Source organism: Giraffa tippelskirchi, chromosome 1 (assembly GCF_054371585.1).
Source record: "Giraffa tippelskirchi isolate mGirTip1 chromosome 1, T2T-mGirTip1v1.2.pri, whole genome shotgun sequence".
NCBI classification, from domain to species: domain Eukaryota; kingdom Metazoa; phylum Chordata; class Mammalia; order Artiodactyla; family Giraffidae; genus Giraffa; species Giraffa tippelskirchi.
The window spans coordinates 218,957,513-218,969,859 of record NC_137275.1 but is presented as its reverse complement, the minus strand read 5'-3'; the positions used below and the strand labels follow the sequence as shown (position 1 = coordinate 218,969,859).

The following is a 12,347-nucleotide window of genomic DNA, read 5'->3' as shown; positions in this document are numbered from 1 at the left end:
CTGCAGTTTCTCACAGGCCACCTCGCCCGGGCATTCCCGACAGACTCCGATTCCATAGTCAAATGCTAGAGGCACATCAGAATCTTTTTTCTCTGACAGAGCTGTCTGCTGATGAATCAAGTGTGAATGAATCAGATACAGATGGAGTGAGTTTCACTGAAAATAAACATGAATTACAAAATTGGAAGAGGAAAAATGCCCAAGGAAAAATCACTCTGTGCCAAATGAAAATTGTTTGGATTGTTTTTTTTTTTTTTTTTTTACCTTGGCTCATTCTTCCCATCCATCCCTCTGCCATCGTTTAACTTGTTTCCAGTTTGTCTGCAGAGATGATATTTTCAGTCCTGTGGGGACCTTGGGAATGCATCTGGGGAAACCACGGAGGCAGGGACTGATGGGAAGCAGTGATACAAGATGTGTATAGGCATTTTTCAGCTGGCACAGGGCCTGTGGGGATGCTGGTGAGAAATGATTCTGGCATGCTTCAAGGATGTCCTTCCTCCTCAGCTAGACAGATTCAAATGTGGCAACACATCAGAATGGAAAACTCCATGAGCTTCAGAGTCAGACTGACTCAGGTTGGAATTCTGGAAATGCCATATACTAGCCATGTGCCCTTAATCAAGTGACTTGATCTCATAAGCCTCAGTTGCATTATCTGGAAAATGGGAATAACAAGTGATCTCTAGCTCATACAAATATTAGGCTTCAAGGAAGCTGTGCCTTCACAAAACAAACAGAAAGTGCCTGATAAATGCTATGTATGCAGAAAATATTTCCACCCAGAGAGGATCACAGGAATCTCAAAAATTATTTAAAAAGTGATTTTTATGCCTACAGTTCATACTTTTAACAGGTCTATTCCAAGGGGTAAATGAAATAATACAGAGGGAAGACATTGACATCACTGATATTCAGTAAATGATGGCTTTGGTGCGACAATATCAACAATTCAACTAAAACCATTAACAGGGAGTGGCCATGTGACTAGGTTCTAGACAACCAGACATAAGCAGAATATTGGGTAGGGTTTTGGAGAATGGTCTTTAAAAGGAGGTTCTTCCCAGGTGGCTCAGTGGTAAAGAATCCACCTGCCAATGCAAGAGACATGGGTTCAATCCTTAGGTTGAAAAGATCCCCTAAAGAAGGAAATGGCAACCCAATCCAGTATTCTTGCCTGGAGAATTCCATGGACAGAGGAGCCTGACAGGCTATAGTCCTTGGGGTCATGAAGAATCAGACACAATGAGTGACTGAGCACGCACACATGATTTAAAAGGAGTCCACTCAGCCAGCCTGTACCTTTTATTCATGCTCTTCCCCTCTTTGTCTAGGTCATGATTGTATTACTGAAAGTGGTTCAGCCATTTCAGTGGCACAACACATGATAAAGGAGGGCTGGGGAAAAAGACAGGAGCAGCCTGTATTCCTACTGGCATCCCAAAACAGCTATAGAAGCCCTTGATTGCTGACTTCCAAATTTTTTTGTTGTTGTTATATATTACATGTGTGCATGCTAAGTTGCTTCAGTCATGTCCGACTCTTTGCAACTGTATGGACTCTAGCCCACCAGGCTCCTTTGTCCATGAGATTCTCCAGGCAAGAGTACTGAGGTGGGTTTCCTATGTCTTCCTCCAGGGGATCTTGCAGACCCAGGGGTCGAACCCAAGTCTCTCATTTCTCTAACTTGACAGCTGGGTTCTTTACCACTAGCACTACCCAGGAAGCTCTATATATTACGTATATCCTATTATATTATTATAATAGGAAGAACACACTTCCTGATTTATTTGTGACATGTGAGTTTCAGTTTCTCTTACTAGATACCAAAGCAAGTCTTATTACATGAGCTTACACAATGTCACAGAAAACAGAGTTCAAAACACTATAGGATTAATACTGTATGTGTCACTTGTCTGTGGAATACGAAAAAAGCCAAATTCATAGAGACAGAGAGTAGAATGGTGATTTCCAAGGTCTGGGGGTGGAAGAAATGGAAAGACTTTGGCCACAGGGTACAAACTCCCAGTTAAATATTGAATAAGTTCTGGGAATCTAATGTACTGCATGATGATTATATTTAGTAATACTGTATTATGTATTTTAAAGTTGTTTATAGAGTACATCTTAGATGGTCTCACCAAAAAAATGGTAATTATGTGATATGATGAAGGTATTAGTTAATACTATAATGAAAATCATTTTGCAACATGTGTTTCAAATCAATTATATCACAATAAACCTGAAAAGAAAGAAAAACACTATAGGATAGATTTCCCTTTATACATTGGGACATTTATACATTCTAAGACCCTGAAGTAGGTTGTTTCTGATTTCTAGATAAGGGAAATGAAGGTCCATTGCTGTTTGACCCAGGCTGGCTTAGAAGTGAGTTAAGTAGGAGCCAGGGACACTGAGTGATGGTCAAGCTCTGGGGACTGATGTTGGAATGGATGATGAGTAGAAGGCTATCCACTGGGGCCAGAGGCAGATGCAGCAGTAAGACAGATGTGTGCCTGAACAGGTAGAACAATCATGGTGTCAGGAGAGCTATCAAGTGAGCGTGCAGAGCTTAGAAAATTGGGAGAGGCAGACTACCAGGCGGAGAGGGCAGTAGCACCCACTCCAGTCCTCTTGCCTGGAAAATCCCATGGACGGAGGAGCCTGGGGAGCTGCAGTCCATGGGGTCGCGAAGAGTCGGACACGACTGAGCGACTTCACTTTCAGTTTTCCCTTTCATGCACTGGAGAAGGAACTGGAAACCCACTCCAGTACTCTTGCCTGGAAAATCCCATGGACGGGGGAGCCTGGTGGGCTGCAGTCCATGGGGTCGCGAAGAGTCGGACACGACTGAGCGACTTCACTTTCACTTTTCCCTTTCATGCACTGGAGAAGGCGATGGCAACCCACTCCAGTGCTCTCGCCTGGAGAATCCCAGGACGGCGGAGCCTGGGGGGCTGCAGTCCATGGGGTTGCGAAGAGTCGGACACGACGGAGCGACTTCACTTTCACTTTTCCCTTTCATGCACTGGAGAAGGAGCTGGCAACCCACTCCAGTGTTCTTGCCTGGAGAATCCCAGGACGGCGGAGCCTGGTGGGCGGCCGGCTATGGGGTCGCACGGAGTCGGACACGACTGACACGACTTGGCAGCAGCAGCAGACTGCTACTAGGTGAAAACTCTCATTGACTCAGAGTCCACATTGTTGAACAACTTCCATGAGAGGCCACGTGGCATAATGAGAGTCAGAGCATATGTGGGGGAAGATGCAGACCCTAAAGAAGGTTCTAGACCAGGTTAGAATCCTGGCTTACTCAACTACCAACATTACCAAGTGACACCATCTCTCTGTATTCTAGCCTTCTAATCTCTCAACTGAGATCAGTCAGTTCAGTTCAGTCGCTCAGTCGTGTCCGACTCTTTGCGACCCCATGGACTGCAGCACGCCAGGCCTCCCTGTCCATCACCAACTCCCACAGACTTCTCAAACTCTTGTCCATTGAGTCGGTGATGCCATCCAACCATCTCATCCTCTGTCATCCCCCTCTCCTCCCGCCTTCAATCTTTCCCAGCATCAGGGTCTTTTCAAATGAGTCAGTTCTTCACATCAGGGGGCCAAAGTATTGGAGTCTCAGCTTCAGCATCAGTCCTTCCAATGAATATTCAGGACTGATTTCCTTTAAGATGGACTGGTTGGATCTCCTTGCAGTCCAAGGGACTCTCAAGAGTCTTCTCCAACACCACAGTTCAAAAGCATCAGTTCTTCGGTGCTCAGCTTTCTTTATAGTCCAACTCTCCCATCCATACATGACTACTGGAAAAACCATAGCTTTGACTAGACAGACCTTTGTTGGCAAAGTAATGTCTCTGCTTTTTAATATGCTGTCTAGGATGGTCATAACTTTCCTTCCAAAGAGCAAGCATCTTTTAATTTCATGGCTGCAGTGACTTTGGAGTCCCCCCCAAAATAAAGTCTCTCACTGTTTCCACTGTTTCCCCATCTATTTGCCATGAAGTCATGAGACCCAGATAATCACAATGGTGTGATCACTCACCTAGAGCCAGACATCCTGAAATGTGAAATCAAGTGGGCTTTAGGAAGCATCACTATGAAAAAAGCTAGTGGAGGTGATGGAATTCCAGTTGAGCTATTTCAAATTCTAAAAGATGATGCTGTGTAAGTGCTGCACTCAATATGTCAGCAAATTTGGAAAACTCAGCAGTGGCCACAGGACTGGAAAAGGTCAGTTTTCATTCCAATCCCAAAGAAAGGCAATGCCAAGGAATCCTCAAACTATCCCACAATTGCACTTATCTCACATGCTAGTAAAGTAATGCTCAAATTTCTCCCAGCCAGACTCAAAAATACGTGAACCATGAACTTTCAGATGTTCAAGCTGGTTTTAGAAAAGGCAGAGGAGCCAGAGATCAAATAGCCAATATCTGCTGGATCATCGAAAAAGCAAGAGAGTTCCAGAAAAACATCTACTTCTACTTTATTGACTATGCCAAAGTCTTTGACTGTGTGGATCATATATATATATATAACTAATGCTGTTTGGAGCCACACCATGAGGGTGTCCCCTCTTCTCTGCATGGAGGGCTATTTCTATATATATATATATATATATATATATATATGCTGTGCCTGCATGCTTAGTCATGTATGACTCCTTGTGACCCTTTGGACTGTAGCCTGCCAGGCTCCTCCGTCCATGTGGTTTTCCAGGCAAGAATACTGGAGCAGGTTGCCATTTCCTTCTCCAGCAAATCTTCTCAGGAATTGAACCTATATTTCCTGTGTCTTCTGCATCGCAGGCATATACTTTACCCACTGAACCATTGAGGAAGCTAATAAAGATAGATAGATAGATAGACAGACATATGTCATGTTTATGGTTATCTGATTAATGTCTGTCTCTTTCACTAGATCTGAGCTCTGTTTGACAAGAACTCTTATCTGTTTCCCTAATGGCTGATGGTAAAGAATCCACCTGCAATGGAGGAGTCCCAGGTTCTATCCTTGGGTTGGGAATATCCCCTAGGGAAGGGAATGGCCAACCACTCCAGTATTCTTGCCTGAAGAATCCCACAGACAGAGGAGCCTAGCGGCTCTGGTCCTTGGGGTTTCAGAGTCAGACATGACTGGGCAACTAACACTAACTTTCTTACTTACTTACCTGTTTCCCCTGCCAAAACTCTAAACTGAGCAGTATTCCTGACAGTTAGCAGGCAGTCAATAAAAGTTTTTAAATAAGTGGGATAGTGAATGACAGCCGAGAGCTACCATGGCAGATCCAGTTATCCCATGAAATGGGAGCGTGGAGAGAGGAATGGCAAAGTTTGCTTTGGAAGGAGGAAATGGATAATCCTTCATGGAGAATAGGACAATTAAGCTTGGCTTTAAAGCACACCACAGAAAAACTATCCAAGTAGAGAAGCTATTTGGTGGGAAAACTCCCAGAAGCTACTGACTGATCAAGCTTCATTTTTTTTCATCTATAAACTAAGGTATTTGATACCTATCATAAATAGAGGTTATGAGTATCAGCTGAGATACACGATGTAAAACTGTCCACCCAACATATATAAAGTATTATGATCAGTCTGTACTTTTCTCAGGAATCCTGTTTCATGAGTATCTTAAAAAGCTGAAACGTCTAACAAAAACAACAACAATAAGAATTACTCTTTGTTGATTGTCTACTGTGTACCTAACACTTGATATACAGTATATTACTCTAATCCTACAACAAGCTCTCATAGTAGCTAATATTTTCTTCATTTTAAAAGTAGAAAAGCTGATGTCCAGAGAGTTCAAGTGACCTCTGCAATACCACAGAGTACTGATGTCCTCTGTGAGATTTCACCTTGCAGCGAAATCTTAATACAATGGCCAGAGGTAGAGGCATTCAACAAGTAGTGATTCAGTACGTATCGTGGAGCAGTCCATTGTGCCATGAGCTGGGGAAGCACTGTATATAAAAAAGACAGACATTCTGCTTCCATGGAGCATCCCATTCCCTGGGATAAAACATGGTCGAGATCTGACTGATGCTGTTTGGAGCCACACCATGAGGGTGTCACCTCTTCTCTGCATGGAGGCCTCTTTCTCCAGATTGATGGCCACTCATCTCAAACTGATGAATGTGTTTCTGTTTCACCTTGACGCTTAATCTCCTCATGTCAAGAAGCCAGTAGGATAAGGGAGGAATCAGAATTGAACATGGTTAATTGGTGAGACCATTAGCAGAATGGCATCCTCAATTGTCAGGTTGTATTGTCCAGATAAGAATGAAGAAGGCTGAAGTTAGACCCAGGCATTTCAGCTCTCGTTCACATCAGTCTAGGACATGTTGGTACTCAACATATACTTGTGAGATGTTACTTTAAGACATGAGATCAGTGGTCAGCTAGATTGTGCACATTTCCTCCCGATACCTGTTCAGTAAAATGGATCATATAAGTTATATAAAATTATATAAATTTTGGGCTTCCCTTGTGGTTCAGCTGATAAAGAATCTGCCTGCAATGTGGGAGACCTGGATTTGATCCCTGGGTTGGGAGGAACCGCTGGAGAAGGGAAAGGCCACCCACTTCAGTATTCTGGCCTGGAGACTACTACGTGGACTACAATACTTCCATGGACTACAGTCCATGGGGTCGCAAAAAGTCAGACATGATGGAGAGACGTTCGCTTTCACTTTCTTTCATATGAATTTTAGTATTTATAATTTATATAGCAAATGCTTTAATTTATAGAGCAAATGCTATAAAATCAAATTGACACCACTACCACCACCCTGAGCTGGTTTTAAACCCTTCCCACCTACCACTAGTGCAGCATCTCCCTTTGAGTCACAGTTTCTCCACTTGTAAAAGGGGTAGAAGAATGAAATAATTTTAAAATCCCTAGAAGCCTGGGTGATGTTTTTGGAGAAACCATAGTTTGAAGCAGCACAGACTTAAATTTTAGATGATGGCCATGTGTTAACTATGGACATTCAGAGTTATTTGCCTCTCTGAGACTTAGTTCCCTCCTGTGTAGAATGAGACTGCTAACTCCTACATCATTAGGTTTTCTGTGCATCAAATGTAATAAAATTTATAAAAATTTGGGAGGTATAGAAGCTAATAAGTGTTAGACTTTCCCTATTCCTGCCACCTCCATGAACTATGAATGAATATTCTTTTTTTTTCAGAGTTGCTTTGCTTCTTCTCTACTTTGGTCACTTTTAGTATATTGGTTTTGCTTAATACATACTCATCATTTACTGATGATTTTTTTTTTTGGTCCTTATATGCTCTAAATTCCTGTTCTACAACTCTAATATTTTAAAGGATCTTCTAAACACAACAATCTGAAGCCAGTTTCCTTTGAAGGGATAAGTGAACATGAATTTATTCAATAGCTATTTGGTAGCAGGCATTGTGTTGGCATGTTACATATTTTGCTCATTAAGCCTTTCAATAAAGAGTGGGATCTACATTTCAGAGAAATATTTTCTTTAGGTGTCTGCAGACTCCTCCTTGAACCACCAGGGAGCAGTAAACAGCCACAATTGAGGAGTTTGAAAACCAACTGCTCCGTGTCAGGTAACTGCAGTTCTCTTGGGATGCAATATGTTGACATACATTGAGTAAGTCTCCCCTGGCCAAGTTGTCACCTGAGGGTAAGTGATGAAGGTAGAGACCTGTGAGCCAGAGCAAGGTCACCCCTAACTATAGACCTGGAGACCATAAGAGCTTCAGGGAATTGAATAAACGGCGATACAATGTTCCAAGTGAGCAAGGAGATGATATATACAAGCCCCTGTTTGTTAGAGAAAGGGAGGCTGAGGCTCAGAGAGAGAAAGAGACTTAGTCAAGATTATCCAGTGGGTTGACAGCGGAGCTGGAACCAGAACCCGTGAACCCCATGTTCATACACAAACTCACTTGTTGACAAGTAGGTACATACATGGGAGAGATTCTGGTACCACTCGTATCTGATATTATTAAAGAAGAGACTGCAACTTTTCTTCCTGGTGGGTCTTTCCATCCTGGGACTTTGTAAAGGACTTTGCACATAGCACTTCCATCTGCGTTGTTATTAGACAAGCCTGGGTTTATGGCATCTCGATAGAAGACAGCCAGAAATCCATGTAGCATAAAAATGGATCTACTAAAGGAAAACACAAATGTCTTTTTCAGGAATATAACTCTTGTGGCCACAAATAAAGGCTCATCCTCATTTTGAATGTGGTACCCAGAAAGGATTCTAGCGGGACGTCAATGCGTTCATTTATTCTTTTTCCTTTCATTAAATAATAAGTTACTGGAGTCCAACTCTGCCTCAGGATTTATATTAGAAATTGTTGAAATGAATAAAAATAAAAAGTAGTATCTTATGGCTGTACATGAGATATAGTTCCACAGTCAAATGGCACACTCTGGCAAGAAACTAGATAACTGCGATAGAGAATCATAAATTTTGTTTTGTTAGGATACATGCCAGAGGTTGCATTTCTGTTTTCCCTTCTTTTTGCTAGCAAAATGTCTACCAGGAGTCCATTTCAATTTACCAAGAGTGGTCTCTCTTACAGGAAGTCATGAGCAGAGTAAGGCACCTTGGAGTATGGATGCACATATAGATACATTGGAATCAATTGATTGGAAAGGACAATCACTCCTGAGTTACTGAGATTGTTGTTATTACTGCTGTTCAGTCACTAAGTTGTGTCTGACTCTTTGTGACACCATGAACTGTAGCATGCCAGGCTTCCCTGTCCTTCACTGTCTCCTGGAGTTTGCTCAGATTCATTTCCATTGAGTCGGTGATGCCACCTAATGATCTCATCCTCTGCCACCCCCTTCTTTTGCCTTCACAAAAGAGAGTTGGAAACTAAAGCACATCTCTTGGAAGGATGAGTGTGGAGCTTCAACAAATGGGGAAAGATAATCTGATCCTATGTACATGAAAAAATCTGCCTTTCCTCTTAAACTGATTCCCAGGAAAAGGACACAGGGATTCTAAAGTGGTGAAATATCAGATTTCATGCTCAATTTGACCAGAATTTTTATGTATAGCTGATAACCTGAGAAGGACTGAGTATGTACTTGAATGAACTTAGCATGAAGATTTTCAAATGGAGAGCTAGCTACGGGGGCCTTTTGGCCTGGCTTAGTTCAGAGGATGAGAGCATGTTCTTGGAAGAATCATAGCAAGTGGCACAGAGTTTGGACAGGTGAGGCTTCATGAGATGAGCCCAGTATGGCCTGTCAGAGTAGAGATTAGGGATTTCCCAAAGGAAAGATTCAGCAGCTCTACAAACAGTGGCAAAAATGTTCATATTTGATGCCATTCCTCTTTTTTTCTTTAAATTTTATTGAAGTATACTTGAAGTATACAACGTCATATTTTTCTCATTAGTTGCCTATTTTATACATAGCATCAATAGTGTATATATGTCAATTCTCATCTCCCAATTCACCCCACGCCCATCTCCTTGTTGGTATCCATACATTTGTTCTCTGTGTACATGTCTCTATTTCTGCTTTGCAAATAAGTACATCTATACTTTATTTCAGAAGCTAAACTGACTTGCATTTTGGATTTTGTAAGCCCAAGTTTTGTTTGTTTGTTGTTGCTGTTGTTCAGTTGTTAGATTGTGTCTGACTCTTTGTGACCCCATGGATTACAACATGCCAGGCTTACCAGTTGCTGTTATTGTTTGCTTATTTGGGGAAAGGGTATTTTAAAAAATCAGTTCTGTGTAATAATGAAGTAATACTGGGTTGTTATAACATCTTACAGAAAAACCCAAGTGAACATTTTGGCTAACCCAGTATAATGGAGTAATGAATCAAATGGGGAACTGAGGGTCACATACGTGACCATTTTTTAACTTTGCACTTGAGAAGCAATTAGTAGAGGTTAAAATGATACTGAAGATGCAGTTTGCTACGGACCTGTAAGGAGGGACCCCAGCACCAGCTGTACCACATGTCGGGAAAACCTTCCCAAGGAAAGAGGCCTGAAAATGAGTACAGAGGAACTCAGGGAAATTGTCAAGAGGGAGGAGTTTGGGCGGTGAGTAGTTTTCCACCTGAAAATCAGATCCAGGTCTCAAGTCTTTTTCATTAACCTTGTATTGTTGGGGGGAATCAAACTTTTAGATTAGTGGAGGGTTTAATTCTATTCTGCTTGTTTGCTTTGTTTTGTTTCTGGCACACCAGCTTTGGAATTTTGTATGGCCAAAGGATAGAGTTCATGAGCAGAAAGAACAGCGGCTACTGGCCTTGCTCACTGGGTTAGAGTCAGAGGTTATCTTCCAGGCTGTGGGAAACACCAAAGTGGAAGAACCTCTTGGCTTCTAGAATAGCCTCTCCACCCCCAGAATGTGGGGCACTGATGAGTATCTCCATCCTGTGCTGGAGACCTGCAAGGACAGAGCTGGTCAAGGAGTGCACCATCATTTCCCAGGCACTGTCGACTTGTTCTTCATCACCTATCCAGGAGGTCAACAGGGCAGGGCTATTCCCCTTGATGGAGGAGGGACATGTACTCTAGAACACGCCATACCTGGGAGGGAGGGACAGAACCTGAACTCACTCCAGGAGCTGCAGGTGATCAAAGCAAATTGTGTTCTGATCATGCTTTCTGTCATCTCCCCTCTGTTCTCTTATTGCTTTCCTTAGTCCACTTCTCCCCTGGAGAAGGAAATGGCAACCCACTCCAGTACTGTTGCATAGAAAATTCCGTGGATGGAGGAGCCTGGTGGGCCACAGTCCATGGGGTGGCAAAGAGTTGGACATGACTGAGTGACTTCACTTTCTTTCGCTTAGTCCACTTTGTTACAGAAGGACTTTCTCCTCCTGCTTCATCTCCTGATATTCATACCCTGCCACCCCACTCCTAGTACCCCACCTAAATCTAAGTCATGAATACCTTTAAAGTCTTTGCAGCCATCATGTGCAAATCCAGTCTTCCAACCTTAGCACGTTTTTACTTCATCCAGAAAACAATTCTTTCCATTCCACATACCATTACTGGAGAATTCCCATTCTTTGCTCCAGTCTTGGGTTAGATTTAACCTCCTCCAGAAATCCTTCCCTGACTGAACAAATAAACTTGTTTCTGCATCCTCCCTGTGCTTTCCTAGTGTGCTTCCTTCTTCCCTCACACTTACCATAATGTACTGGAATTGCCTGGCTATTTACCTGTCTTTTTCATCAGAGAAATAGACTCTAGCAACTGTAGGGAGACCTCTCCTACTCTCCATCATCTCTCCAACACCAAGTGTGGCATTTGATAATCATGCATGTTCAAAAAGTATGTATTAGATGAGTAGATAAATGAATGAAGAAACTAGTGCAGACAATTTGCAAGAATTTAGAGGGAGAGGTGAGGAGAAACATAGCAAAGTTCCAGTGGAATACACGCCAATGTCTCCATGGCAGCTTGGGGTGCCTCTGTTCTGTGTCTCACAGGCATGTTCCCACATTCTGCCCTTACTCAAGGGGTCAAGCGAGGTCTACTCAAGAAAGAAGCCCGTTTTCCTCTGAAAAGTGTTCCCTGCTTCTACTTTGCATTCTTGCGCCTCTGATGTGGTCGGTGAAGCCAGGAGCGTCTGGGATCTCTATTAGCACCAGGCTGTGTGAACAGACTCTGGGCCAGAGCTGCAGCTGGGAAGAATGCCGCTGGTGTGAAGGGGCTGCTCTGAATGCACGCAGAGAAAGCAGGAAGGATACGCAGGTGTAAAGGACAATGAATGAGAGCTGAAGACAAGGGGACCCTCAAAGACAAGGGGACTCTGTAGAAGAGTGAGCTTTGAGTGTGGAGAGAGGTACACTTCCTGGAGTGAGAAGGCAGGTCTGCACTACCCATCAGGATGACCTTGGACAAAGGATTTATCTTTGGAACTCCAGTTTCTTATCTGTTAAATCGGACTAATCTCAGTTCCTAATTCTTAGGCATGTTTGAAAGATAAGATGAAATGATTCCCATGGGCTGCTTAGTGAGTGCTGAGTAATCAACAAACTTGGTCTGTCTGTCCAGGTTCTCCAGAGAAATGGAGCCAATGGGGCAAAGAGAAAGAGACAGAGACAGAGAGAGATTGATTATAAGAAATTGACTCATGTGCTTGGGGAGCCTGAGAGGTCCAAAACCTGCAGGACAGGCTGGCTACCTAGAGACCCCAGGAAGAATTGCTGCTGCAGCTCAGGTCCAAAGTCAGTCTCCTTGCAGAATTCTCTCTTTCTTGGGAAAGGTCAGTCTACTTCCTTAAGGTCTTCAATTGATTAAATGAGGCCCACCCACACGATGGAGGGTAATCTGCTTTAAAGTCCACTGATCTAAATATCAAT

The 12,347-nt window shown here is 42.9% G+C and overlaps 1 long non-coding RNA gene across 12 annotated transcripts in view; it reads left to right on the top strand.

The window, feature by feature from the left end:
• Positions 1-12,347, top strand: part of LOC145540675 (uncharacterized) — a 217,778-nt gene that overhangs the window by 71,831 nt on the left and 133,600 nt on the right. For 6 of the 12 annotated variants that reach the window (XR_014078492.1, XR_014078498.1, XR_014078485.1 and 3 more), the window contains one exon: positions 7,512-7,595. The exons of the other annotated variants lie outside the window; for them this stretch is intronic. This is a non-coding gene — a long non-coding RNA (uncharacterized LOC145540675). The remainder of the gene's footprint in view (positions 1-7,511; positions 7,596-12,347) is intronic. 12 annotated transcript variants of the gene reach the window in all.